The following is a 26973-nucleotide window of genomic DNA, read 5'->3' as shown; positions in this document are numbered from 1 at the left end:
GTCCCTCACCTGCTCTTCACCAAGAAACCCCTTGAGTTTCTTGTCACGACCGTAGTCGGGTGGTCGGTGACACCTTCTGGCTCACTAAAGAAAACCAACATGAGATGTCCTTGGACTGAATGGCCTCTATATGCTCAATATCCTTTAATTTCCTATACTTCCAAGAAGAAAGGTGGAGATGTGCGCCAGTGTGGAGGGATGTGGCCCAAGAAACACATGCCTTCTTCTCTGGACTGTCTTCTCCTCTGGACATGCCTTCTTCTCTGGACTATCTTCTCTGTAGGTCACAGTGTTGCTCTCCATGTCCTCTAATGAAAATTTATCATTGTCTTAGCCACTATTGTCTAATATCTTATAAATATAAAACACAAATTAAATGACTGAAAAGTATTACTGAGACGCATGTGCTCCCACTCTTGTTTGTTCCTAAGGTATGTCCCTTTCTGCCTCTCCTCCTGCTAGCTCATGCAGCAGTGAAGGGCAGCAAAGGTTCTCCGTCTTGTGGGGTCTGAGACATTTTATGCAGCCCCTAGATGTAAGCCACCCTACTCAAACTATTTCCTGCCTGGGACAGACCTAGGCCTCATCTGCTAATGTTTCTCTAGGGAACACTGGGTGGGTGAGGGTCTTGGGAGGCCAGGAATGGTCCCAGGCCTTGTGCTGGTGGGCTGTATGATCGGGTGCAGACCTCGCTGGATCTATTTTCATATATACAAGTCTAGCTCTCATTACAGTCCTCACCAAAGAGACATCAGAGACGGCCCTCCTTTACTTCAAGGAGGGGCAGTGTTCAGCCACTAGGGTTTCTAAGGACATTAAAACCCAAACCCCACCCAGACGTGAGCTGTTCGCAGTCACAGCTGACTCAGGGCAGCACCATACCCAACAGGAGAAATGCTGCCTGGGCTGTGTCATCACCATGATGCCCGAGTCTGCTGTAGAGGGCTTCCACCTTAGAGGCTCACCTCCCAGCACCTTTTCATAAATATTCTGCTGTATTCCAGGAAGCTCTCACCGGCCAATTTTCAGATCAACACCAGGTCATTCTTCCTAGTCTTAGTTTAGAAGTTTCTTTGTTGAAGCTTGTCCACTTTGGGTGAGCCTACTGCACTTGAAATACTGGTCGTGGCAGCGGAGATGTGGCCACTACAGTGTGAAGTCATCAAATGGCCCTACTCAGAGGCCCCAGGCCACCCAGCACCTAGGAACATGTGTGCCTCCCAAACATCTGCTTCTGCAACCTTTGCTCTCCCTTGGCCACTGCCACACCTAGTGGGGAAGAAACATCCCCATATAAAGAATATTAGTAAGAGATTATAAGCCAGTCTCGAGGAACGCCCCACCATCACGTGGTTTTTATTGCAGGCATTTCCCCAGGGATCTCTCAGTTTATATCTTCCAACACTTGGGCTCTGGAATGTGCAGCTAACGAGACCTCATGGGCTCTTTCAGGTGTCTAAGGTGGATGGACAGATGGTGTCACTGCCAGGACTGAGCCAGCCAAGGCAGTCCTGTGTCCACCTTGTCCTGCATGGAGACCCTAGGCTGTACACACTTCCAGGGCCATGGGGTGGGCAGTCACAGTCTGATCACTTGCCAGGACTGCAAACTGGAGAGAAATAGTTTGCTCTTAATCCTGAGATCCCAGGAGCCTGAATACCCACCCAGCCTACCACACAGTCTGCCCTCTCTGGTAACACCTGCAGTTCCTGCCCACCCTCTCCACAGTCCACAACACAACTCTGTCGTGGGATGTTATGGCATGGTGGGGGATGGGAAAGACCCAGAGATTCCCGATTGTTACAAAGCTCTCCTGCACCACTCCTCCACAGCCACGTGGGAAGGAACCCTGCTCCAACTCTGGGTGGGACCTGAGTCTAGGGTGCTAGGAGGCTGATGCAAGAGCAAAACCCAGGGCAGCAGCGAATAATGGAGGCCAGGGACTTCTGGCTTCCCAGACTCTCTGCAGACGGATGGCAGGCTTGAGTGGGAGGGGTTCCTATCCCTTGGTTGGTGTCCCTTGGTGGAAGAATGGTGTCCTGTAGGTCTCCCAGGGCAGTGTGTAGAGTGGGTGGTGCCTTCAGGGGGAGCACAGCTATGGGAAGGGAGCCTGGGCCACTGAATTAGAGTGGGGATAGGGTATAAATTCACAGGCCTTGTAGAGGGCAGCTCAGGGGCACAGAGGTGGCTGTGCCCCTGCAGGGCGCTGATGAGTTCTAAGAGAACCTTGGCTGAGGATGGGTTAGAAGAGTGACAGGCATGGGGCACCAGCGTCTACAGGAGGGAGCTGTGCCAGGCTTACAAGAGCCTTGTGGCCAATAACAACAGCTGGGGAGGGCAAGTGAAGGCAGGTCAATGAAAGGCTGAACCATGAAGAATACATGTGTTGGGGGCCAGGCTCCCTGCAGCCCACAAGCCCAGTGCACTTACGAGGTTAGCACCACAGTGAGAGGGGGTTTGCCCAGCAGCCAGCAGAAGCCGCTGCACCTGTGTCCCCTGCACTACTGTCCTTGATTGTTGGTGCATGACCCACAGACAGTCCAGAGGCCTGTCCAAGCTCTTCTGCTCTTCCTACCCAGTCAATAGCTATCTGGAAATGTCTGCTGAAGGACAATCCCCGCTCAAGAGCCAGCCAAGCAGCAGAAGGTTCTTGTCTTTGAGCACAAAGACCCACCAAGCTCCACCTGGAACATGTGGGTCTGTGAGGGAAGGAGAAAGGACAGAGTTGGGGGGCTTGCCATCAAAGGAGGCCTAGGCACCCTCAGAGAAAGCCATCTGGAAGCAACATGCAGGAAGACAGGAAGTGGAGAGGGGTGGGAGGGTCATGAGAGGGGTTTCCAGGCAACTCCCAGAGGAGGAAAGGGGGAAGCAGCTGAGCCAGGCAGTCAGGATGCCAGCAGAGCCGGCCTGAGGCCCGAGGCAGACCCCATGTCTCCTCCCTGCCTGCCCTGAGTGAAGGGCCTACCTGCGCTGAGGATACCACAGCCTTTTCCAACCTGAGCTTTGTTCAAAGTCTAGCAGTCAGCACCAGTGTGAAAGCCTGAGTTCTCTGGCTGCTGGCCACTGCCCCAACCACTGTGTGGCTTTAGCTCTGAAGTCCTTCTCTGCCAGGGGTTGCTCCCTGCCTGCTGTGTGTCTAGAGTCCGGCCCTAGGGCACCCCTCCACCCCACCACAGCTTGGCGGGCTCCATCCTCACCACTGTCCCGACACTCCTGTGGCTGAGGCTCTAGGCAGCAGACTGCCAGTGCTGACAGGAGGAATGGACAGTCCACCACATGAGCAGACGATGCTAAAGAAGTCTAGTGTCTGTACTTTTGTGACTGAGATATTTCGCTCAGCATAATGTCCTCCAGGGTCACCTACTTTGTTTAATATTTTATGAGTTCCTTGCTTTTCAGTGCTGTGTAATATTCCATTATGTGAATAACCCACAGCTTCTCTATCCATTCATTTGTTGATGGGCACTTGGGTTGTTCCTATCTCTTTGATATTGTGAACAACGCAGCAATAAACATGGGTAAACATATATCTGTTTGGGTGACAGTTCTGGTTTCTTTAGAGTATATTCCCAGTAGTGGAATTGCTGAGTCAAATGGTATTTCTAGTTCCAACTTTTAGAGAAAGTGCCATACTATCTTCCATAGCGGTAGTACCATTTTACACAATGCCACTGTTATAAAACAGGATGGACATGGGGGTTGGGGAGAAACTAAGAAAAGAAGGGATGCATAAGGAACACTGCATTGGAAAAGATGAGGGAAAGAACTGTTTAAAAGGAATATGCTGTTGTTATGTGCTGTTGAGTCACCTGTGTCTTATAGCGACCCTATGGACAAGAGCCTTAAACCCTGCTCTATCCTGTGCCAACATCACTGTCTCCAACACACCTACTCCCAGTGAAAAAGAATATATGATTAGGTATTATTTGCATGACAACAATCCAGAGAAAGAGGAAATTGTGCAACAATGAATTTTTTTCATTTTCTACTAGTTTATTTACAAAATTTAAATACATTGTTTTTAAGAACAACAATGAATATTTTTAAGAGAAAAGTAAACTGGGGTGGGGGTGTAGGGAGAAAAATGCGCAACAACGAAAGAATGGAAATCCAAGTTTTCTGTAAACTTTTGTTAAAATCACAATTAAAATTATTTACATATTAAAAAAAAAGTCTAGTGTCCTCTGATATCACAGAGTTTGTGGGTACTAAGAGAGGGTAGGGAACCTTAGTGGTCATCCCCCACACCATCCCTGTGTCCTGTAGATGGGTAACCTGAAGCAAGAGAAGGGAAATGATTCAGCTAAGTAGTCGGAGTTAAAGTCTGAGCTGGGACCAGATTTGAGACTCCAGATTCCCATTCGGGTTGATACCCTGATGGCAGCACTAGCAGTCACTGCCAAGGGGGACTCACTCCAGGCAAGGGTACACCACTCCATGCCCAGTGGCCTCTCTACTCCCATAATTGCTTAGGTAAGACTAAGATTGCTTTTTTCAATGTTGTGGACTGTCCCACACCCAGTGCCTAGAAGAGAGCCTGCCACCACATATAATTAATAGCTAAATAAATGAATTAACACCCTTATTTTGTAAGGCTTTAATAGTATTTTTACTTTGTTTTTAAACTGTGATTTTGTGGAAAGTTTACAAGGGAAATTAGTTTTCCTTTCAACCATTCACACACATTTGGTTTCAAGGCATTAAATACAAGTACATACACACAATGTAACCACACTCACTCTTGTGATTCCAGTTTACATTAATCTTTTTATCCCACCCTTTCCTGCCTTCTGAGGTTCATCCCTGAGTAAACACTGCTAGCTTTGAGCTTGTTTTTTAAAAATTTTTAAATTATTAATTTTAATGAAAGTTTACAGACACTGAGGATTTCCATTCATTCATTGTTGCACTTTTCTCCCCGCCCACTCTCACCTACCCCCAATTCACTCTTCTCTTTGAAAAGTAAAGAAAAAATTCTTTCATTGTTATACAATCCGTTCCCCCAAGTTCACTCCACTATGCAGCCTTTGTTCTTGACTCCTGTCATGACAATAATACCTAATCACATATCCCTTTTAAACAGTTTTCTCCCTCATCTGTTTCAGTGCAGTTTACATTATTTATCCCATCTTTCTCATTCTTCCCCCAAACCCAATGTCAGTCCTGTTTTACAACAGTGGCACTATGCAGTATTCGTCCTTTTGTGTTGGAGATATTTCACTCAGCATAATGTCCTCCAGGGTCACCCATTTTTAATAATATTGCATGAGTTCCTTGTTTTTCAATGCAGCACAGTATTCCATTGTGTGAATATACCACAGCTTCTCTATCCATTCGTTTGTTGATGGGCACTTAGGTTGTTTCCAACTCCTTGCTATTGTGAACAAAGCCGCAATAAACATGGGTGTGCATATATCTGCTTGGATATCAGTTAAGATCTCTTTGGGGTATATTCCCAGTAGTAGAATTGCTGGGTCAAATGGTATTTCTATTTGCAACTTTTTGAGAAAGCGCCATACCGCCTTCCACAGTGGTTGTACCATTTTACACTTCCACCAACAGTAAATAAAGGTTCCAATTTCTCTACAACTTCACCAGCATTTGTTGCTTGCTGCTCTGTTAAATTTTGCTGTTCTTATTGAGGTGCCACTTTGATCTTGTATGGTTGTTTGTTCCAAGGAGTGGGTAACTCTCTGCTTTTACTGCTCTTCTCATAGGTCTGTCTACTCTTTGGAAGTGGGGCCACAGAGGTGGATCGTGTTCCTGGTGATGAAGACTCATAGTTTCTGGAGAGAGGCATTGCATTTTTTAAAAAACCCACTATTTTTACTTTAAAAAATATTCTACAAACCTCATAAAATTATTTAAGGAACAAAAGTTGATTAGCTGTATTTACAGTCTTCGGTTCTCTTGATCTTTTTAAAGCATTCTTTTGTGTTCACACTCAGCTTTCCACACCCCCTACATCACTCATATTTTTTAATAAACATTTTTTAATTAAAACATTATTTAAGGAACAGAATAAATATGAGAAAATGACATATAAACTAGAAAGCAGACAAGGGCATCCTTGGGAAGGTTTCCAGTGACTTCCCAGTACCCAAGGTGCAGGGTCTGATGGCCAACAAACAAACAGAAGTGGAAACTCTTTCTGGAGGGTTACAACCTCCTCCAGCCTCATCCCAACTGTTTGATTTGGAGAGGAGAAGGATGAGTAAAGTGCAGAAGTTGTGAGAAGAGACATTCCTCAATCTGCTCTTCACCAGGGACAGGGCAGCAAGAGTCACAGAGAGGCGCACAGAAGCAGAGAGAAGCTGTGGGGAAAGGAGGCAGAGGGACAAAGGTGTGGCTACCCCAAGGACACCCAGGGGTGTCCACTCCAGAGAGAGGCCCCCTTTACAACCCACAGACTGCTACCTCACTCTCAGCTGGAGGCCAGCATTTACCTGGCTACAATAAAGTTAGAAACATCAAAACCCACATTACTTTGGGCAACAGCAGTCAGCAGAATTCCCTACATCTGCAGCAGCCACTAGTGTTAACATGTTGTTGTTGTTGTTATGTGCCGTCAAATACAACAATCCTAAATCCTGCTCTATCCTGTGCCAATCTCACTGTCTCCGACACAACTACCCCAATTAAACCCAGTCACTGAATCAATCCACCTCATAGAGTGTCTTCCTCTCCTGCGCTGTCCCTCCATCCACCCAAGCAACATGTCCAAAGTACGTCAGACGAAGCTTCAGAATCCTTGCCTCCAAGAGCAGCCTGGTTTAACCCTCTAGGATGAACCTGTTCATTTTCTTAGCAGTCCATGGTATGTGTGTATATTCAATACTCTTCTTCAACACCACAGCTCAAAGGCATCAATTCTCCTTCTATCCTCCTTGATCATTATCCAGTTCTCTGATGCATGGCAAGTGATAAGTTGGTGGGGAGGAAGAGCTGGGCATGGTCCCTAAGAGTCAGTGGGCACTGCTCAGGTCTGGGGGGCAGTGAGGACAAGAGCACATCACAGTAAAGTAGTGCTCACTCCTCTCTCCTCATTAGAACACCTGATGATTTTAGGAATGGTGAACTCAAGACACAGCAGGTGAACCTGCCATTTCAGATGCCCACACCTCCCTCTTGCTGATCCCAGTCTCTTTGAAGGTAGGAGGCTATATGACACTCAAAAAAGCACTGCCCTTGTGTCTGTTTGGCCTCAGAGGAACCTTTCATCTTGTTACCAAGGCTGCAAACTGCAGAGAGGAGAGTGCTCAACATTTTCTCTCAGAGCTGGTGCATTCAAAGTGCTAGTGATGCCTTCTTAACAGTGATGCCACTGACTAAACCACCTACAGTATGCATACTATCAAGTCAGACTAACCCACAGCTGACCCTCCAGCAGATTTTCAGACACAGTAAACCATACAGGAGTTGAATGCCTCTCTTTCTGCAAAAGAGTAGCAGGTGGATTTGAACTGCGTACCTTTGTGCTGGCAGCATGATTCCTTACTACCACACCACCAGTTCTTCCTTCTCTATAATATACTAGTTAGAATAAAAGCAGACAGAGCTAGGCGAGTGAGATATGTGGAGGGTGTAGGTGTGAGCATACGTGTGCCTGTGTGATGGTGAATGCTATGTGTCACCTTGGGTAGGCCATGATTTTCAGAACTGTGGGACTGCCCTCTATTGTGTGCTCTTATGCCAGGGGTTACTGAGGGTGTGTGGCCTGCATCTAACACATATCGATATGGATGTGCTGGAAAAGGGGCTCCTGCTTCTGGAGGCCTACAGTTTTGGGGATGTGAGCTAGCAGCTGCTGTCTGATTTGTCAATTTTAAAATTAAGTTCATAAGTCCCTGCAGGTTAGGCAGATGTCCACAGCCTGCCATGTGACCCATAGATCTAAGACTCAGCAGCACCCATGATGGTGTGAACCATTTCCTTGAAATGAGCCTCTCTATATACATATATGCTTCACTGATTTTGCTGCTTTAGAGAATCCAGTCAAACACATTGCTACCCAGACAATTTGCTATTGCTAGCTACAATAACAAAATGGTAGGTTTTCTGAACTGGTTCTCAAATCTGGCTAGTCTTAAAGGTGCTGGTGATTGTTAACCCGTGATCTGAGGTGGTCACAGACGTACACAGAGTATTACCACCACTGGATCAAATATTTGTGAGACAAGACTGGGTGATCTCATGTTGGACACTTGTTAGGGACTGAACTGTGTCCTCCACACAACCTCCTAAAGCAAACAGCTGTAGGAGGATGAAGGGTGGAATGCAGCACTCCCTAATCAGATTGAGGGGTGTTCCCCCACTGTGTGGCCTGTAACATCTTTTATATTACTAGTGATAGAAGGGAAGGAAATTAAGCCAAGAAGTTAATATCACAAGGAAATCACTCAAGCCAAGAGCCTGATACCGCAAGAAATCACTGGCAGGCATGGCATGCCTCCTTTTGGCTCCAGTCTCTGCATGATGCAGCTCTGTGACACCAAGGAAGGCCAGGCATGTGGATGTCTCCAGGAAAAAGCAGGCACACAGATGCTGGAGGAAACAAAGACTTTCCCACAGTCAGCACAGAAAAGGGTCCTTTCCCTAGAGTTGGAATCCAGACTCCTAGCCTTTGTAAAGTTAAGAGAATTCATTTCTGATTGTTAAAACCATCCACCTCTGGTATCTCTTTTATAGCAGCACTGGTAAGATAATGGGGAGCTCTGGGGGCCTAGTGGGAGGAGTTGTGCTACGAACCCAAAAGGTGGCTTGCAAGAGAGGCTGTGTGATTTACAGCCTCTGAAAACCCACTAGAGGGTCAGCTGTGAGTCAGTTCTGATTCAATGGAAAACATCAAGGTTATACAATGCTTCCCTACAATTTTGTCAGAATGAGAACTATAAGGAAAGTAGTTGGCTGGTTCAACTTTTACTGGAAAAAGGGCTGGAAAACAGAAATGAGCTCAAAGGTTCGGAGTCATAGCTCAAACACTGCAGATAAGACCCAACTGCCACCTATGTCCTGAAATGAAGCCTTATTTTTCATAGTTACCCAGACTATTATTGGAGTGACAGAATTACAGTGCCAACAGACTTAAATGATGACTGAAATTCAAGGATGGGCACGGACTGTGAAGAAATGGAGTGGGGTTATAAGTGCAGATAATCAGAGAGTTGGGAACAATGAGTGCCTAAATGCCACGGAATCACTCCTGCCAACAGAACCAGTCCTTTGATTCCTATTTGAAGAGACTGTAGAGCTGTCCTCCCCAGTAACATCGCTATCTCTTTTACCTCCATCTAATGATATTTTTACCTAATGATATTATTATATTATAATGTTATTATAATTATATGGTTGTTATTATTATATCATAGCCATAATGATATTAGATAATATAGAATACAGAGAGTCAACGTACCAAAAAGAACTGGCTGACACAGAACCATTTCAGGAAGTAGCATATAATCAGGAACCAATGTGATAAAGGAAGATGTTCAAGGGGGATTGAAGATACAGGCAAAATTAAGGCTCCAGAAATTGATGAAATACAGTTATCTGGCCAACTGAGTGGAAGAGATCCATATCTGTTCCCATTTCCAAATAAGGTGATCCAACAGAAAGTGGAAATTATCAAACAATATCACATGCAAGAAAAATCTTTAAATCTGAAAATTATTAAAAACTGGCTAGAACAGTGTGCACTGCCAGAAATCCAAGCTGGATTTAGAAGAGGTTTTGGCCCCAGGGATAGCATTACTTATATCAGATAGATCCCGGCTAAATGCAGAGAATACCGGAAGAATATAAATTTGTGTTTTATTGATTTTGCAAAGGCATTTTGACTGTGTGGATCATAACAAATTCTGGCTAATATTGAGGAAAATGGGAATCCTTGAACACTTATTTGTGCACACGTGAAGCCTAGACTTAGATAAAAGGAAACGGTATGGTTTAAAATAAGAAAGGTGTGTGTCAGGGTTGTATCCTTTCTCCACACCTATTCAATATGGATGCTGAATAAATAATTTGAGAGGCTGGATTTTATAAAGAAGAATGTGGCATCAAGACCAGAGGAAGACTCATCATTGTGCAGATGGCACAACCTTGCTTGCTTAAAGTGAAGAGGATCTGAGGTTCTTACTTCAGAAGATCAAAGACCACAGGCTTCAATATGAATTACATCTCAACATCAAGATGACAAAAAGCCTAACCACTGGGCCAATAGGTAACACCATGATAGATGGAGAAAAGACTGAAGTTGTCAAAAATTTTATCTTGTTCGGATCCACAGTAAGTATCCTTGGTACCAGCAGTCAAGAAATTGCATTGGAAAAGAAAAAAAAAAAGAGGAATTGCATTGGGAAAATCTGCTGTCAAAGATTTCTCCAAGGCGTTAAGGAACAATGAAGTCAGTTTAAGCACTAATGAGCAACTGATTCAAGCCAGGGTCTTTTCCATTACTTGCTATGCACCTGAAAGTTCACAATGACCAAAGCATTGATGCTGAAGCTGTGGTGCTGGAGAGGAGTATTGAAAATACTGTGGTCTGCCAAAAGGACAAACTAATAATGTACTGGATAAAGTACAGCCAGGGTGCTCCATAAAGGAACTGAGGATGAAACTTCATCTCACATATTCTGGGCATATGGGTAGGAAGGGTCAGTCTTTGGAAAAAGACATCATGGTTGGAAAGGTGGAGGGTCAGCAAAACAAAGGAGGACCCTCAATAAGATGGAGTGACACAATGACAGCTGCGGTGCAAGATAGGACAGGGTACACAGATCTGTTGTTCACAGGGTCACAACAATGAAATAAATCCAGCCATGTCTGAAGTCTTTCTGGAGTGGCACCTGAGGCAAATGCCTTACAAGACATACTGAATGTCTCCAGGTCCCAACCACATCACTCATATTTACTTCTAGATCTGTGAACCCTAAGAGCTGAAGTACAAAGTGTGAACAAGGAAAGTAGTACTCTACACTCCAGAAGGAACGGCTTCATTTTCCAATATATACAAACACCAATGTGAAGAATAAAAAATGATAAGGAGCAAATTTGTGAAGGGAGCCCAGCCATGATTGTTACTTTATGTAAGTCAGATCTGATAAGTGGAATTGTCCTAGTTGAATTAAAACAGCTAACTACAGCAGAACTTCAATACAGAATGTATCTTAACCTCAAGAACAAAAATCTTCACCACTGGAATAATAGGCACATCCTGACAGATGGAAAAAATATTGAAGTTGTCAAAGATTTCATTTCACTTGGATCCACCAACAACACCCACGGTAACAGCAGTCAGGAAATCAAAAGACATGTTGCATTAGGGAAATCTGCTACTAAGGACTCTCCAAAATACTAAAAGCAATGAAAATAGTTTAAACCATCTAACTTGGGAGAGACTAGAGAGCCTTATGCTGAGTGAACTAATTCAGTCTCATAAGGCCAAATACTGCCTAGGACCATTATCATAAAAATAGAAAGATAAGAAATAAAACATGCGTGGGACCCAAGGGGGGAAGGGGTGGGAGCAGAGGGGTGAGGATGAGTAAGGGCAAAATCCCAGGGTTACAGTTTGGTGGGTGGAGGAAATGGGAAGGATCCAGTGGAGACTGGAAAAGATTGGGCAATGATGGGCAAAATCCAATGGTGATTGACTTTATAAAACATAATGCATGGGAATGATTGTATGAAACACAACATGAATGAAGAATAGTGTGAATGTATACAAACTTTGTGAGCAAACCAACATAAAACGGAAAAAAAATCAAAACAACAAAAAACAACAGACAGACCAATAAAACCCCCAAACAACTAAGGTGCATCTTATTCAAGCCATGGTATTTTCAGTTGCTTCCTATGCATCTGAAAGTTACACAATGAATAAAGATGACTGACGAGCAACTGATGCCTCTGAATGGTGGTGTTGAACACTAATAAGCAAAGACCAGATGAGGTGAGGGAGGATATCAAGAGTATCATCCATGAAGAATGAAAAAGGTCATTACAAAGACAGAGAAGCAAGCAGAGAGCAAGATGGATGTCAGAAAGACTCTGAATATTGCACTAGAATGTCAAGAAGGCAAAGCAAAGGGAAGAAATAAAGAAATTAAGGAGCTGAACAGAAGATTTCAAAGGGCAGCACGGGAAGACAAAATAAAGTATGATAATGAAATGTGAAAAGAGCTGGAATCCAAAAATCAAAAGGGCTGAACTCGCTCAACATTTCTTAAACTGAAGGAATTGAAGAAGAAATTCAAGCCTCAAGTTACAATACTTAAGGATGCTTTGGGCAGAATATTAAATGATCCAGGAAGCATTAAAAGAAGATGGAAGGACTATATAGAGTCACTGTACCAAAAAGAGTTGGCTGACAAAGAAGAATTTCATGAAACAACACATGAGCAAGAGCCTGTGGTGATGAAGAAAGAAGTTCAAAATACTCTGAAAGAATTGACAAAAAACAAGGCCTCAGGAACTGACAGCATATCAATTGACTTATTTAAAAAAAAACAGATGCTGTCCTGAATATGCTCACCAAGTTGTACCAAGAAATCTAGAGGACAACCATCTGGCCAACTGACTGTAGGAGATTTATATTTGTTCCCATTCCAAAGAAAGGTGACCTGAAAGAGTACAGAAATTATCAAACAGTATCACTAAGCAAGCAAGTATCACTCATGCAAGCAAGATTTTGCAGTAAATGATCCAAAAATGACTGGAACAGCAACAAATCAAAATATCAACAAATAACTGCCAGAAGTGCAGGCTGGATTTAGAAGAGGCTATTGTAATAGTGATATTACAGCTAATGTTAGATGGATCTTGGCTGAAAGCAGAGAGCACCAGAGGAAGGTCTATCTGTATTTCATTCACTACGCATTTGACTGTGTGGATCACAACAAACTGTGGTTAAAATTGACAAGAACAAGAATTCTAGAACATTTGATGGTGCTTATGTGAAGCCTATACTTGGACCAGGAGGCAGTCATCAGAACAAAGCAAGGAAACACTGCATGATTTAAAATTGGGAAGGGTATGCCAAGGATGTGCTATCTCCATGTCTTTTCAATCTATATGTGGAATAGATCATCTGGGAGCCTGGGCTCTATGAGGAGGAGTGTGGCATCAGGATTGAAGAAAGACTCTTCAACAACCTGTGTTACGCAGATGACACAACCTTGCTTGCTGAAACTGAAGAGGACCCGAAGTGTTTGCTGCAGAAGGTCAGGAACTGTAGCCTTCAATATGGATTAAAGCTCAACATCAAGAAAACAAAGATTCTCACCACTGAGCCGATTGGCAGCATCATGACAGATGGTGAAGAGACTGAGATAGTTAACAGTTTTAGTTTGCTTGGCTCCACCATTAACACTCTTGTTACCAGCAGCCATGAAATCAAAAGACAAATGGCATTGGGAAAGTTTGCTGTCAGGGACTTCTCCAGAGTACGGAAGAGCAATGATATCAGTCTGGAGACTAAAGTATGCCTAATCCAGTGTATGGTCTTTGCAATCACGTGCTAGGCATCAGAAAGTTGGACAATGGCTAGGGATGATAGGAGAATTGATGCTTTTGAGCTGTGGTGCTGGAGAAGAGTGTTGAATAAAAAATGGACTGCTAGAAGAACAGTTTTGTCCTAGAGAGAGGGGGAAACCAGGCTGTTCCTTGGAAGTAAGGATTCTGAATCTTAGTCTGACATACTTTGGGCATGTTGCAAGGAGGGATCAGTCCTTAGAGAGGGACATTATGCTTGGGAGGATGGAGGAACATCACAGGAGGGGAAGACCCATGATGAGATGGATTGATTCAGTGACTGGGGAAATGGGGATGGGTGTGTTGGAAACAGTAAGACTGGCCCAGGATAGAGCAGGGTTCACAGCTGTTGTACAAAGGGTTGCTATGAGTCTCAGGCGACTTGATGGCACATAAGAAAAACAACAACATCCCACAGACTGCCAATAGAACAAACAAATCTGTCTTTAAGAAAGTGCAGCCACAGTGCTCCTTGGAGGCAAGGATGGTGAAACTTTGTCTCACATACTGTGGACATGTTGTCAGGAGGAAAAAAAGACCTCACTCTGGGAAAGAAGGTGGGTCAGTAAAAGAGAAGGAGATGCTCAACAAAATGGATTGGACACAGTTAACAATGGGCTTAAGCACATCACAAATGCCAAAGAAGGCACAGGATAGAACAAGGAACACTCTGTGAGTCACACTTGATAGCATGTAACAATAACTACAATGGGAGTGGCTAGATTACATGGTTGTAGGGCCTAGTGGCAGCAACTAATTGCCAAAGACAAGGTGGAAGTAGCTATGGCAATGACTAGCGGAGTCCAAGCAATCTTCAGAATAGTCTGACTCATGAACTTGGGCGTTGGCTACTTAAGTCATGTCCTTAGGAACAACACAGATGGGAAAGCCACTAAATATTTACTCGATCTGTACAAGTAGAAGAATTCTAGGTCAAGTGACTGACAATCTCACATGAATCATCAGAGTAAAGAGTTATCACCCCTCAGTCAAATCCTAGGCTTGAACTAGTTCACACACTCACAAATCCTAGAATTGATGGGAGGATGGGTCCCTTTAAGAAAAGACTCTGGCATAATGTAGAAAAAAAATTATAAAAATATATACTGTTAATCTTTCCCCAAGTCTTCCCCAAAGGAATCTACAGACCTTTATGAAATTGACTGCTTATGGGTTATGGGTAATAATCAGATTTTCCAGGAATTACCAGACATTAATTTCTTGGAATGACCCAAAATGTCACTGTGGTCCACTCATCTGAGTAGGGGAGTAGGTCAGGCATTAATGGCATTTGAACACAGGTCCATCTCACAGTGTGATGAACCTCAAATCCATCCTGTAGTAATGTCCTCATTCCAGAATGCATGACTGGAATTGGTACACTCGGTGACTGCAGACCACCTCATCAGGTTCCTGCTCCTGGATAAAGACTGTTAGGGTAGGAAAGCAAGGCCCTATGAGTGAGGTGTGCTGGGCCGAGGGTGGGGGGGTGCTGGGAGCCCTGAGAGCACCGATCTCTTTGCTCCAGGCAGCTGTGTTTAGGAAACTGAAAATGCATTGGCCAAATCGGGCCCTGGGGAGGGAGCGGGCTGAAGCCTGCAGGCTGGTGAGTCTGGTGCAGCAGGCCGGCTGAGACCCGTGTTGCGTGTGCATCTCCCTGCAAGAGGGCGCTCCTGTCCTGTCCTGCCTCGATGAGACGAGCCAAGTGAGTGGTGCTGTGGTGCGATCATGACCCGGATGTTGGAAACTGGGCGGTGGGCGGCCCAATACTTAGGTCCCAATGGGCAGCGGTCTCTGGTGGCCTAGTGGCAAGATGCTGCATTGAGATCCTTAAGGCACACGGTTCAAATCCATCAACTGCTACAGGTCAGTTCTGACTTGGTGGCACACAATGACAATGACAACATGATAGGAAAAGCCAAGTGGCAGCCAGCAGAACTGCCTCCACCCAGGAAAATCAAAAGCACTACTGCATTTTTAGGGGCCTAGAGCCTTCAGGGACTTGAAAGATGCAGGGGAGGTGAACCCTACCACATCTCCATTTAACTTGTCTATGTGGCCTGTGCAAAAACCAGATGGATCTTGGAGAATGACATTAGGTTATACAAATTTAATCAAGTAATGACTCCAATTACAGCTAATACTCCAAATGTGGTCTCCTTGCTTGAGCAAGTGAATACATCTTTATGCTGTTATTGATCCAGTTAACATCCCTCTCCATACCTGTTTTGAAGGACTATCTCCAGCTGTCAAGGGCAGCAGTACAGTGTCACTCACTATCTTTCTTTTGGGATATATCAACTCTTCAGAATTATGTCATAATTTAGTCTGTAAGTAACTTGATCATCTTCTCCTATAAAATGTCATATTACTCAGAATGAAACTAAAAGGACACAGTAAGGAGAAAAGTCTAGACTTAGTGGCAGGGTGGCAGGACATTTTAATTCCAGAAAATTAACCCAAGTAAAATTCAGATTTCTTTCATTTAAGTGAAATTTCCAGGGGTTCAGGAAGATTAGCTATGAGCTGGTTCCAACTTGATGGCAATGAATGAGTTGAGTGAGTTGAGTGGTGTAGGGAATGTTATTCTTTCTTTTTTTTTTAAATTGAGACTTTAATGAAAGTTTATAAAGAACTTAGATTTCCACTCATTCATTGTTGCACATTTTCCTCCCTGCCCCATCTCTGCCAAAGTTCACTTTAAAAAAATAAAACAAAACAACTTTCATTGTTAGACAGTTCCTCACCCCCACCCTGCCACTTTACTATGCAGCTCTTATTCTGTCTGGACTCTTTGACATGTCAATAATACCTAATCATATATTCCTTTTATACAGCTCTCTCCCTCATCTGTTTCAGTGTTGTGTACATTATTTGTCCCTTCTTTTATTAGTTTCCTCCCAACCCCCATATTGGTCCTGTTTTATAACAGTGGCATTATGCAGTATTTGTCCTTTTGTGACTAAGATATTTCACTCAGAATAATGTCCTCCAGGGTCACCCATTTTGTGTAATATTTCATAAGTTTTTGTTTTTCAGTGCTGTGTAGTATTCCATTGTGTGAGTATATCAGAGCTTCTCTATCCATTTGTTTGTTAATGAGCACTTGGGTTGTTTCCAACTCTTTGCTATTGTGAACAAAGAAGCAATGAACATGGGTGTGCATGTATCTGCTTGGGTGGCAGTTATGGGTTCATTGGGGTATACTCCCAGTAGTGGAATTGCTGGGTCAAATGGTATCTCTATTTGCAACTTTTTGAGAAAGCGCCATACTGCCTTCTAAAATGGTTGCACCATTTCACACTCCCACCAACAGTGAATAAGGATTCCAGTTTCTCCACAACCTCACCAGCATTTGTTGTTTGCTGCTCTGTTGAATTTTGCTATTCTTACTGGGGTAAGATGGTATGTTATAGTTGTTTTGATTTGCATCTCTCTTAGAGTGAGGGATTTTGAACATTTCTTCATGTGTTTGTTCGCCATCTGAATGTCTTCCCTGGTAAAGTGGGAATGTTATTCTTTCTAAAGTGAAGGATAAGTTGCCGCATTTGGCCTTTCCCACAACTAAAAAAGAGGCACAATGCCTCTGGATTTTGGAAACCACATTTGGGTCTACTACTCTGCTGTATCAATTAAGTTACTTGAGAAGCTGCTAGTTTTGAGCATGACCCAGAACAGAAGATGGTTCCACAACAGATTCAGGCTGCCATGCCATACAAGTCACAGCTCAAACCACACAATCCAGGTGTTCCAATGGTGCTCAAATTTATTAGTGAGGAATAAAGATGTTATGTGAAGTCTTTGCCAGGCCCCTTGTGGTAAATCACAGCATAGATCCTTTGAAATTTGATGCAAAGGCCTATCGTTCTTTGCAGGTAACTACTCTCCTTTTGAGAAACAGATTTTGGCTGCTTACTGGGCCTCAGTAGAGACCAAATGCTCACCAGGAGGCCTAAGATGCCCTTTGGGAACTGGATGTTGTCTGACTTGCACAGTCATAAAATTGTATGTGCACAGCAGCACTGTACAACTGAAGGAGGTGATATAAATGAGACTGGGCTCAAGCAGGTCCTGAAGACACAAATCAGTCACATGACTGACATAGCCCAAATTCCCATGTTCTCCACTTCTGTCACACTACCATCCCTTTCCTAGTCTGCACCTATGGATTCATGGGAAGTTCCTCAGGATCAGTTGAGTAAGAGAAACCCATTATCCTGAAGCAGCTGGCCTGAAAGAACAAGGGTACAATGTTCTAAAGACTCAATTATGGCAACAGGTGACAATCATTTGCAGGGCTGGGACCATGTTCTCTAGGATGCTCTAAACCAGTGTACAGAATATACTGTTTGTCCAATAGTCAGAATATAGCATTTTTGGGAACTGCTCCTTCCCCGCGACCCCTTTTCCATTACTTAAGGGAACTCTGGTCACTTATGAGTAAGTAGTTGTGTTGCTAATCCAAAGGTTCAAGTCTATCAACCGCTCCAAGGGAAAAAACAGGTAACCTTCTCTTGTGTGATTTACAGCCTCTGAGAACACTCTGGTGGGTCAGCTATGAGTTGGTTCCAGCTCAACAGCAATGGGTTTGAGTTCTGAGTATATCCCATTACTTATAAAGTAAACAGGGTTAGCACATACCTGGTTGTGAATATGCAGCTGGCAGTTGCATCATGGTAGGCACAAGTATAACTTTATGTTGTTGGTGCTGTTTGTGCCTTCAGGTAGACTATGACTCAATAAAGCTATCAACAACACACTGGGACCTGGCCCTATCCTGTACTATCTTCACAACCTCTGATATGCTCAAGCCAATTGTTACAGTTACTGCGTCAATTCATCTTTTTGAGTGGCTTACTACTGAAATGCCCTGAAGCAACCCTGCTGGCAGTATTCACAGAGTTACTGGACTGCTAACTCCAAGGTGACACATCTCTCACGGTTCAAATCCATTAGCAGTTCCATGGGAGAAAGGTGGGAAATCTCCCCTCATTAAATTTATAGCCTCTTAAAACCAGCTGGAAAGTTAGCAATGAGTTGGTTCTGACTCCACGGAAATGAGTTTTGACTTTTTGAAACAGAGAAAGCTAAGGTACTTCCAGTCACCTCAATGGAAGAAGTCATCCCTTATAAAAAGTCAGACCCCAACCCGAGCTGCTAGTCCCTGAAGGCAGGACAACAGGTACAACTGCAGGCCCTGAGGTCATTGCTGGCCTTAAAAAGGCTGCTCTGTCCTCGGCCAGGTCCTCTGGCAGCCATGGAAACCAGCCGCAGGCGTTGGTATTACTGGAATTTTTTCTGAATCTCTATCAGTAGAAACACCTGGACCCAGCCTAATAAGAAAGCTGTGGATTTTAAAAAGATTCTCTGTGGAGGGAACAAACATGATCCAGCAGAGGAAGCAGAGCAGGACGGTGGAGGGTGATCACTCTCTCCAACTTGGTGGTGGCCCCCCACCCCCAGCCCGTACCTGTCTATTGGACACGCAGAGGCTATGGAGATGGGGCATCCCACCACTCGTCTCTCTAAGAACACTCTGGCTTAGGAGGCTGCCAGACAGCAGAACCTGCAGATATTATTCTCAGAAATCCAGTCACATGGAAAACAGTGCTCTAGAGTTCCTGACTGCATTAATAAATTTGATAAATAAGCCCCAGAGCCCACACTCTAAGCCAGGGAATCCACATCCTTCTAAGGACTCCCCACAACAGTGGCCATGCACATACAGTGGCCACCCACACAGACAGACTTGCTGAGGGATGACCCATGCCCTCAAATTTTCAACTCTCTTAGACCAGGGATGATGGTGGCCATCAGGCTTCCACACTCAAGAAGCATATGACTCAGCTGACAGACTAAATGAACATCAGGGAAAACATTTGTGTGTGAACAGTTAAATGTTACTCTGTGCAGTAGGACTGAAAAAAGGCAGTGGAACTCAGAACCATGGTCTATCTCTGTAGCTGATCAGGCTATGGGAAGGTGGCTGTGGAAAGGTAAGGCCCAATGCTGAAAACAGGGAAATGCATTCTAAGTGGAGGAAGACCAGAAGCAGGGACTTCTCTGGTCGGTGACTGGCTACCCTCCAAGCTGCTTGCCCAAAGAGACTTGCTCGGGGGGCATAGAGTGGGGAGGAAAAAGGCAATCTTCAAAGGTCATTTTGCTCATTTTTCTATCATCAGGTTGGAAAGAACTGCCCAGATTCTCCACAAAGCACCCAACAGTTTGTTCTCTATTCAGTTTCTTAGTTATTTTATGTAGCTATAACGGAAATACCACAAGTGGGTGGCTTTAATGAACAAACATTTATTTTCTCATCATTTAGGAGATTAGAAATCTGAATGCAGAGTTTTGGCAGTAGAGGAGGGTTCTGTCTTTCTGCTCAGGGAAAAGTTCTTGTCTCTTGTCCTAAGTTCCTTGTGATCACTAGCAAGCATTTTCCTCTCTAAAATGTGTTTTATTGCTGGATTAATCTGCTCTTTTATATCTCAAAAGAGATCATTTAAGACATATGCTATACCAGTAGTCTCTCATTATTATAATCAAAGAAAAACATTCCCATATGGGAGTATAATCAGAAGTATAGGAGTATTTTCGGGCACAATTCAATTGATAACAGGAGGCAAATGACTCAAGAACCAGGAGCTGGCTCTACCACCTAGCCACTAGGACTAAACAAGGAAAGAATGACCAGACAATGCATTTTCATGCAACAGCTACACCCAACAGGAGGTACCATGCTGAAAGCAAATAAGCCAACTCAATGAGGCTTTCTTTATGGAAAATGAGGAGGTGAGTAACATCAGCTGGATATAACAGATCTCATATTCTGGGGAACTATTAAAGCTGACCAACAACCCTTTCGGAATTTTGGGACTCTGAGAAACTTTTGGGCTGAAAAGATGACACTACACTTTCCAAGACCATCTTGCTTGCGAAGAAGACTTGCAGCATTTACTGAAGAAGATCAAAGTCTACAGCCTTCACAATAATTACACCTCAATATCAAGCAGGCAAAAATCCTCACAAATGAATTAACAGACAACATTACAATAGATGGGGGAAAAAGACTAAAGTTGTTAGTGACTTAATTTTACTGGGATCTACAATTAGCATCCATGACAGCATCAGTCAAGAAATCAAAAGACATTGCATTAGGCCAATCTACGGTCAGGAATCTTTTAAAAGTGCTAAAAGCAAGGAGGTCAGTTTTAAAGACTAAATTTTCAATTGCTTCATATACATTTTAAAGTTAGACAATGAATAAGGAAGATGGAAGAATTGATGCCTTTGAATTGTGGTGTTGGAGAAGAGTATTGAATACAAATACCATGAACTGTCAAAAGAACCAATAAATCTGTCTTGCAGGATGTGAAACTATGGTACTCCTTAGAGGCAAAGACGATGAAACGTGGTCTCACATAGTTCGGGCATGCTGTCAGCAGGATCTGGTCCTTGAAAAAGATATGTTGTGAAAGGCAGAGGTCAAAGAAAGTAAGGAAGACCCTCTACAAAACAGACTGACATAGTGGCTGTACCAGTGGGCTTGAGCATGGCGGAGAACATAAAGATGGTGTAGGACAGGGTAAGGTTTTGATCTACTGTTGTTCATAAGATGTAATGCATTGCAGTTAGCTTGATGGCACCTACCAACGTCACACCACTACCTTCCATGTAGCCCAACACTCAACATTTTTCCATGATGTAAGGTCACCTCTTTCCCAGGACTCCACAGAGATGGTAAAGCTGAACCCAAAGCTTGAGAGAAATCTGAGAAGAAAAGGGTACAGGGAAGAAGAGAGAAATGGCCCCTTCTATCCAAAGCTGCACCCTTATTCCCATGAACCCAGAATGCTTCTGAACTTGCAGTGAACGTCGACTCCAGTCTGAGTTCTAATCAAGTAAACAGAATTCAAAAGCACCTTGAACCCAGCCTGAGAAAGGCAACTAAGACATTGCCTGTGGCCTGGCCAGACTCAAAGTAGGGCAGATTCTCCTGTTTGGTCTCACCATTGCTGTGAAAAATGGGTCAGTCACAGTTGACTCAAAGGCAGCTAAAAACATGACTCAGTGTGACACTATCAACAACAAATGTAAACCTTGCCCTATTGTGCACCATCATCACAATCTCTTCCATGCTCAAGTCCATTGTTGCAGTCATGGTATCAATCCATGTACCTGAGAGTCTTTCTCTGACCCTGTACCTTTCCCAGTATAAAATCTTTTTCCAAGGACCTGTCTTGACAACATGCTCAAAAAGTATGTGAGACTAAGTTTCACCATCCTCGCCTTTAAGGAGCACCCTAGTTACACTTCCTCCAAGACAGACTTGTTGGTTCTTTTGGCAAACTTATGGTATATTCAATACTCTTCCCCAACATCGCCAATTAAAAGGCATCAATTTTTGAAATTTTTTTATTGTTATCTGAATGAAAGTTTACAAAGAAATTGGCTTTACATTTACTCATTCGTACATGTTTTCTTTTTCTCCCCCCTTCCACCCACTTACTCTATAATGCATAGTGTGTTCCAGATTGTTAACTGCAATACATAATGTCTGACTGTCATTTCAGGTTGATTATTCCTTCATCTATTCCAATACAGTTTTAGTTTATTTGGCTCCACAGTCAACATTCTTGGTAACAGCAGCTGGAAATCAAGAGATGAACTGCACTGGGAAAGTCAGCTGTGAGGGACCTCTCAAAAGCACTGAAGAGCAATGACATCAGGCTGGAGACTAAGGTGTGCCCGATCCAGGCTATAGTCTTTGCAATTATGTGATATACATTGGAGAGTTGGACAGTGAATAGGGATGATAGAAAGAGAATTGATGCCTTTGAGCTGTGGTGCTGGAGAAGAGTGTTGAATACACCATGGACTCCTAGGAGAACAAACAGGTTTGTCCTGGAGAGGGTGAAGCCAGAATGCTCCCTGGAGTCAAGGATTCCGAAGCTTCGTCTGACATACTTTGGGCATGTTGGAAGGAGACTGGTCCTTGGAGAGGGACATCATGTTTGGAAGCGTGGAGGGACGACGCAGGAGAGAAAGACCCTCGATGAGATGGATCGATTCTGTGAGTGGAGTGGTAGGAATGAGTGTGTTTTAGAGAGGTTGGCACAGGATAGAACAGCATTTAGGGCTCTTATACATAGGGTCGCTCTGAGATGCAAGCGACTCAATGGCTCATAACAACAACCGTTCTCCCTACCACTCCCCACCCTTGTAACCCTTCTATTTTCATACCAGTGTTTTTAGAATAGTATTTGTCTTTCTGTGACTGAGTTATTTCACTCAGCATAATAACCTCTAGAGTTATAGTTCTTCACTGTTTTTCAACGTTGTGTAATATTTTATTGCGTGACTGTACCAGTTTCTCTCTCCATTCTTTTGCTGTTTGGCACTTGGGTTGCTTCCATTTTTTTACTATTTAGAATTATGCTGCAATAAATATCCATGTACATACATCTATTTACTGCATATCTCGGACTGATTTAGGGTATATTCCCAGTAGTGGATTAACTGGATTAAATGATCCTCCCCCATGAGCTTTTTGAAGAATCACTGAACTACCTTCCATAGTAGTTGTGTCATTTTACATTCCCACCAGCAGTGCATGAGAGTTCCAATCTCACCACATCTTCACCAACAATTATTGTTTCCCGTCCTGTTGAACTTTATCGTTGTTGCTATGGAGAGATGATATCTCATTGCTGTTAAGTTGTGTCTTTTTTTTTTAATTTTAAAATCATTTATTGTAAGATAATTTACAAATATCTTGCTGTCTTTAGTAATTTGAACAATGGACCAACAATCTTTCTGACAAGGACAGCATTAAGCATAATGAAATGAGCTGGCTTAACTTTTCTTCTTTACCTCTTGTCTGAGGATGACACTTGATTTTCATTAGTCCAGAGCTGCAGCACCAGAGATGATTCCAATCAACTCCTTTGTGATGACAGCTTGGCGGGTACGGTTGAATGTCAAAGTCAGTTTGTCGGTCATCTCAGAGGCATTCTTGCTGGCATTGTCCATAGCTGTCATCCTGGCACTTTGTTCACTAGTGGTGGACTCCTTCAGAGAGTAGTAGATGATGTTTGCCAGACTGTATTCTTGGTAATTTCGTAGCACATCAGCATCAGTATCATCATAGATACTCATGCTTTCAGCACTTGCAATTGTATTAAGGGAAAATATGGGCTTTTCATCAGTCTTATAGGAGATGACAGACCTGAATCGATTAAAGATGATAGATCCTTCATCAAATTCATAGCCAGAATTCAGCAATTCAAGAGCAATAACTGATGCATCTCCAAAAGTAGGAGGCTTCCTTCCCACTTCTTTAAATGTTACCAGAAATTGGTCCGAATGAGTCCTATGCAAGATGCCCCTGATTTTATCTCCAATCCCAACAATCATAACTTCTTTTCCAGCTGCTGTAAGCTCGGCCACCTCACTTTTTATCTGTTTTGCAATCGAGGGATGAATAGCACCACAGAGCCCTCGATCTGAGGATACACCAATAATGAGGTGTCTCTTCTTGTTTTCAGGAACCTTAATATCAGCTTTCTCATAGAGCGCGAGAGATCCGACTCCATATACTCGAGCTGGTTTCAGCTCCCTCTCTGCTCGGGCATATTTTGCTGCTGCTACCATTTTCATAGACTTGGTAATTTTCTGAATGTTTTTGATTGACTTCAGTCGCCTGGTAATATCTTTCAAAGTTGCCATATTTCGAACTTGGGTCCATTGTGGCTGCACAGCCCAGGCCGAGACAACGAGGTTTGCCTGAGAAAACATGATGGTGCAGGCCTTGCTGAAGGTCGGGCAGACCAAGTTGTGTCTTTCTAATAGCTAATGGTCTTGGGCATTTCTTCATTTGTTTGTTGGCCATCTGGATGACTTCTTTGGTGAAGAGTCCTTTCAAATCTTTTACTCATCTTGTAACTGGATTTTTTCTTATTGAGGTACTACAGTATTCTATACATTTTAAACATGAGTCCCTTGTCAGATATGCCATTGCTGAATATTTTTCTCCCCAGTGTGTAGGTTTTCTTTTCATCCTGCTGGAGAAAATTTTTGATGTATTTTTTAATTTTCAGAAGGTCCCATTCATCTATTTCATCCTTTCCTGGTCGTGGATTTTTTTGTTATGTTTGGAAGTCTACTCAATGCCACATTAACCTTTCTTAATTTGTTCCTATTTTTTCTCTGATGATTTTTATTGCTTGATTTTACCCCTATGTCCTTGATCTACTTTAAGTTTGTTTTTTGGTGTATGGTATGAGATCTGGATCTTGTTTCCGTTTTCTGAAAGCAGATGTCCAACTTTTCTTGCACCATTTGTTAACAAGGCCATTGTTTTCAGATCAGTTGACGATGTGTAGATGAGTTGATTGCTGGGTTATAATTTCTCTTCCATTGGCCTACTTGTCTGTCACTGTACCAATCCCAAGCTTGCTTAATTACTATGACTGTGTAGTAGGTTTTGAGACTGGGCAGTGTGATGCCTCCTATTTTTTTTCTTTTTCAGTAGAGCTTTCCTTATCCAAGATCTCTTTCCTTTACTAATAAAGATGGAAATTGCCTTTTTCATCTCCTTGTAGAATGGCATTGGTATGTATACTGGGATTGCACTGAAGCTATAGATTGCTCTTGGTAGAATTGTCATTTTCACAATATTGAGTCTTTTATACATGAACATGGCATGCTGTTGTTGTTGTTGATATTAAGTGTTGTTGAGTTGTAGGTGACTCACTGCGACCCTATGAACGAAAGTCCTCAACACTTGGTGACTTTCATCCTTTCTCTAGGTTCATAGGGTTTCCGGAGGCAAGCTATTATGGAAGTGGCTGCCACTCCTACTTTCAAGCTTGTTTTAATCGGGGAGCTCCACCAAACACTGTACACCGTAGGTAACCATTAATGCATTTGGCACATCAGTGTCACAGTGTTCAGCTTCACAGCAACCACCAGTTACCATTGTAAGGCAAGTGGACACACCACGGCTATATGACCTAGAAAAATGTTTGACCAAAAACAAAGAAAAACAGACCCGAGGGCCGCAGATTAAAAGTCACCTGCCTTTGGCATGGTAGCATCACTCGCTGTCCACTGGGCCATCTGATCTCTATGTTGATGTTATTGTTGTTAAGTGCTGTCGAGTCGTAAGCAATTCAGGTCTCTTTTTTGTTTCTTGTAGTAATACTTCATAATTTCCTTTATACAGTCTTTTGTGTCTCTACTTATATTTGTTTCTAAGTACTTCATCTTGTAGTTGGCTATTGTCTATGTTTTCTTTGCTACTATAGTGATCTCAACACCTTCAATGAAATCTAGCTCATATGGTCTCCAACCTAGTGCAGCTCTGGTACCTAGTGGTAAGAAGCTGCACTGCAATCCCAAAGGCATGTGGTTTGAATCCACCAGCTGCTCTTTGGAAGGATGGTCAATCTCCTCCTGTGTGCTTCTGAAAACCCACCAGAGGGTCAGTTATGGATCAGCTCCAACTTGATGGTACACAATAACAACAACAATGGTCCTACTCCCATGTAACCGAAAACCCCTTATCTCGAGAGCATACTTTACCTTTCTAATAAACAAAAGGTAGGGGTGAGCTATCAAGCCTAACTCTAAAAAAGAGAAAATAGTCATTTGTTGTTGTTTTCTGGTCATTAAATTCTTTTTTATGACACCTTGCTCTGCTGGTGTAGTCCATAGCTAATTCAAAGGCAGCGTCTCTCTGGCAGTTTAAATCCACAAGAGTTTCTGTGAGAGAACAATGGATGAGTTTCTCCTGTGAAATTTCCAGCTTAAGAAGCCCAATGGAGGGTCAATGGGTTGGTTCCAACTTGACAACAGTAAGAGTCACTGAAGTTTCTTTTACAAGTATTTATTACAAACAAGTACCAAAACTGAAGTTGTTATTGTTATGTACTGTTGAGTCAGAACCAACCCATAACTGAACCTCCAGCAGGTTTTCAAAGGCAGAAAATAAATAGCACAGGAGAAGACTGCCCATCTTCCTCCTGCGGAGCAGCTGGTGGATTTTAAATCCTTACCACTGAGCCACCAGAGCTCTCTCAAAATTGAAGTATGAGTCATTTAAAACAAAATCGGTAAAAGTAAAATTTTTTGTTGTGGAACATTTAATGGGAATTTGCATTGACCGTTGAAACAAATGAGTTTAATAGCTCATTTTCTTTGATGTAGAATTTGTGATATGTACTTTTGGTAGAGTATGGGGTGGCTGTTGTTGTTGTTATGTGCCGTCGAGTCGCTTGCGACTCATAGCGACCCTAAACTCTGCTCTGTCCTGTGCCAATCGCACTGTCTGACACTCAAATCCCGATTAACCCAGTCACTGAATCAATCCACCTCATAGAGGGCCTTCCCCTCCTGTGCTGTCCCTCCACCCTCCCAAGCATGATGTCCTTCTCCAAGGAC

General features: G+C 43.2%; 1 protein-coding gene and 1 pseudogene across 1 annotated transcript in view; both read right to left on the bottom strand.

Moving 5' to 3' along the window:
- The window catches only part of FAM211A (family with sequence similarity 211, member A), a 116419-nt gene that overhangs the window by 82944 nt on the left and 6502 nt on the right, over positions 1 to 26973 (bottom strand).
- Positions 23434 to 24327, bottom strand: LOC102853023 (annotated as a pseudogene).

The sequence above is a fragment of the Elephantulus edwardii genome, unplaced genomic scaffold, assembly GCF_000299155.1.
Source record: "Elephantulus edwardii isolate Elephantulus edwardi_28Jun2011 unplaced genomic scaffold, EleEdw1.0 scaffold00324, whole genome shotgun sequence".
NCBI lineage: Eukaryota > Metazoa > Chordata > Mammalia > Macroscelidea > Macroscelididae > Elephantulus > Elephantulus edwardii.
This window is presented reverse-complemented; position numbering and strand designations above follow the sequence as displayed.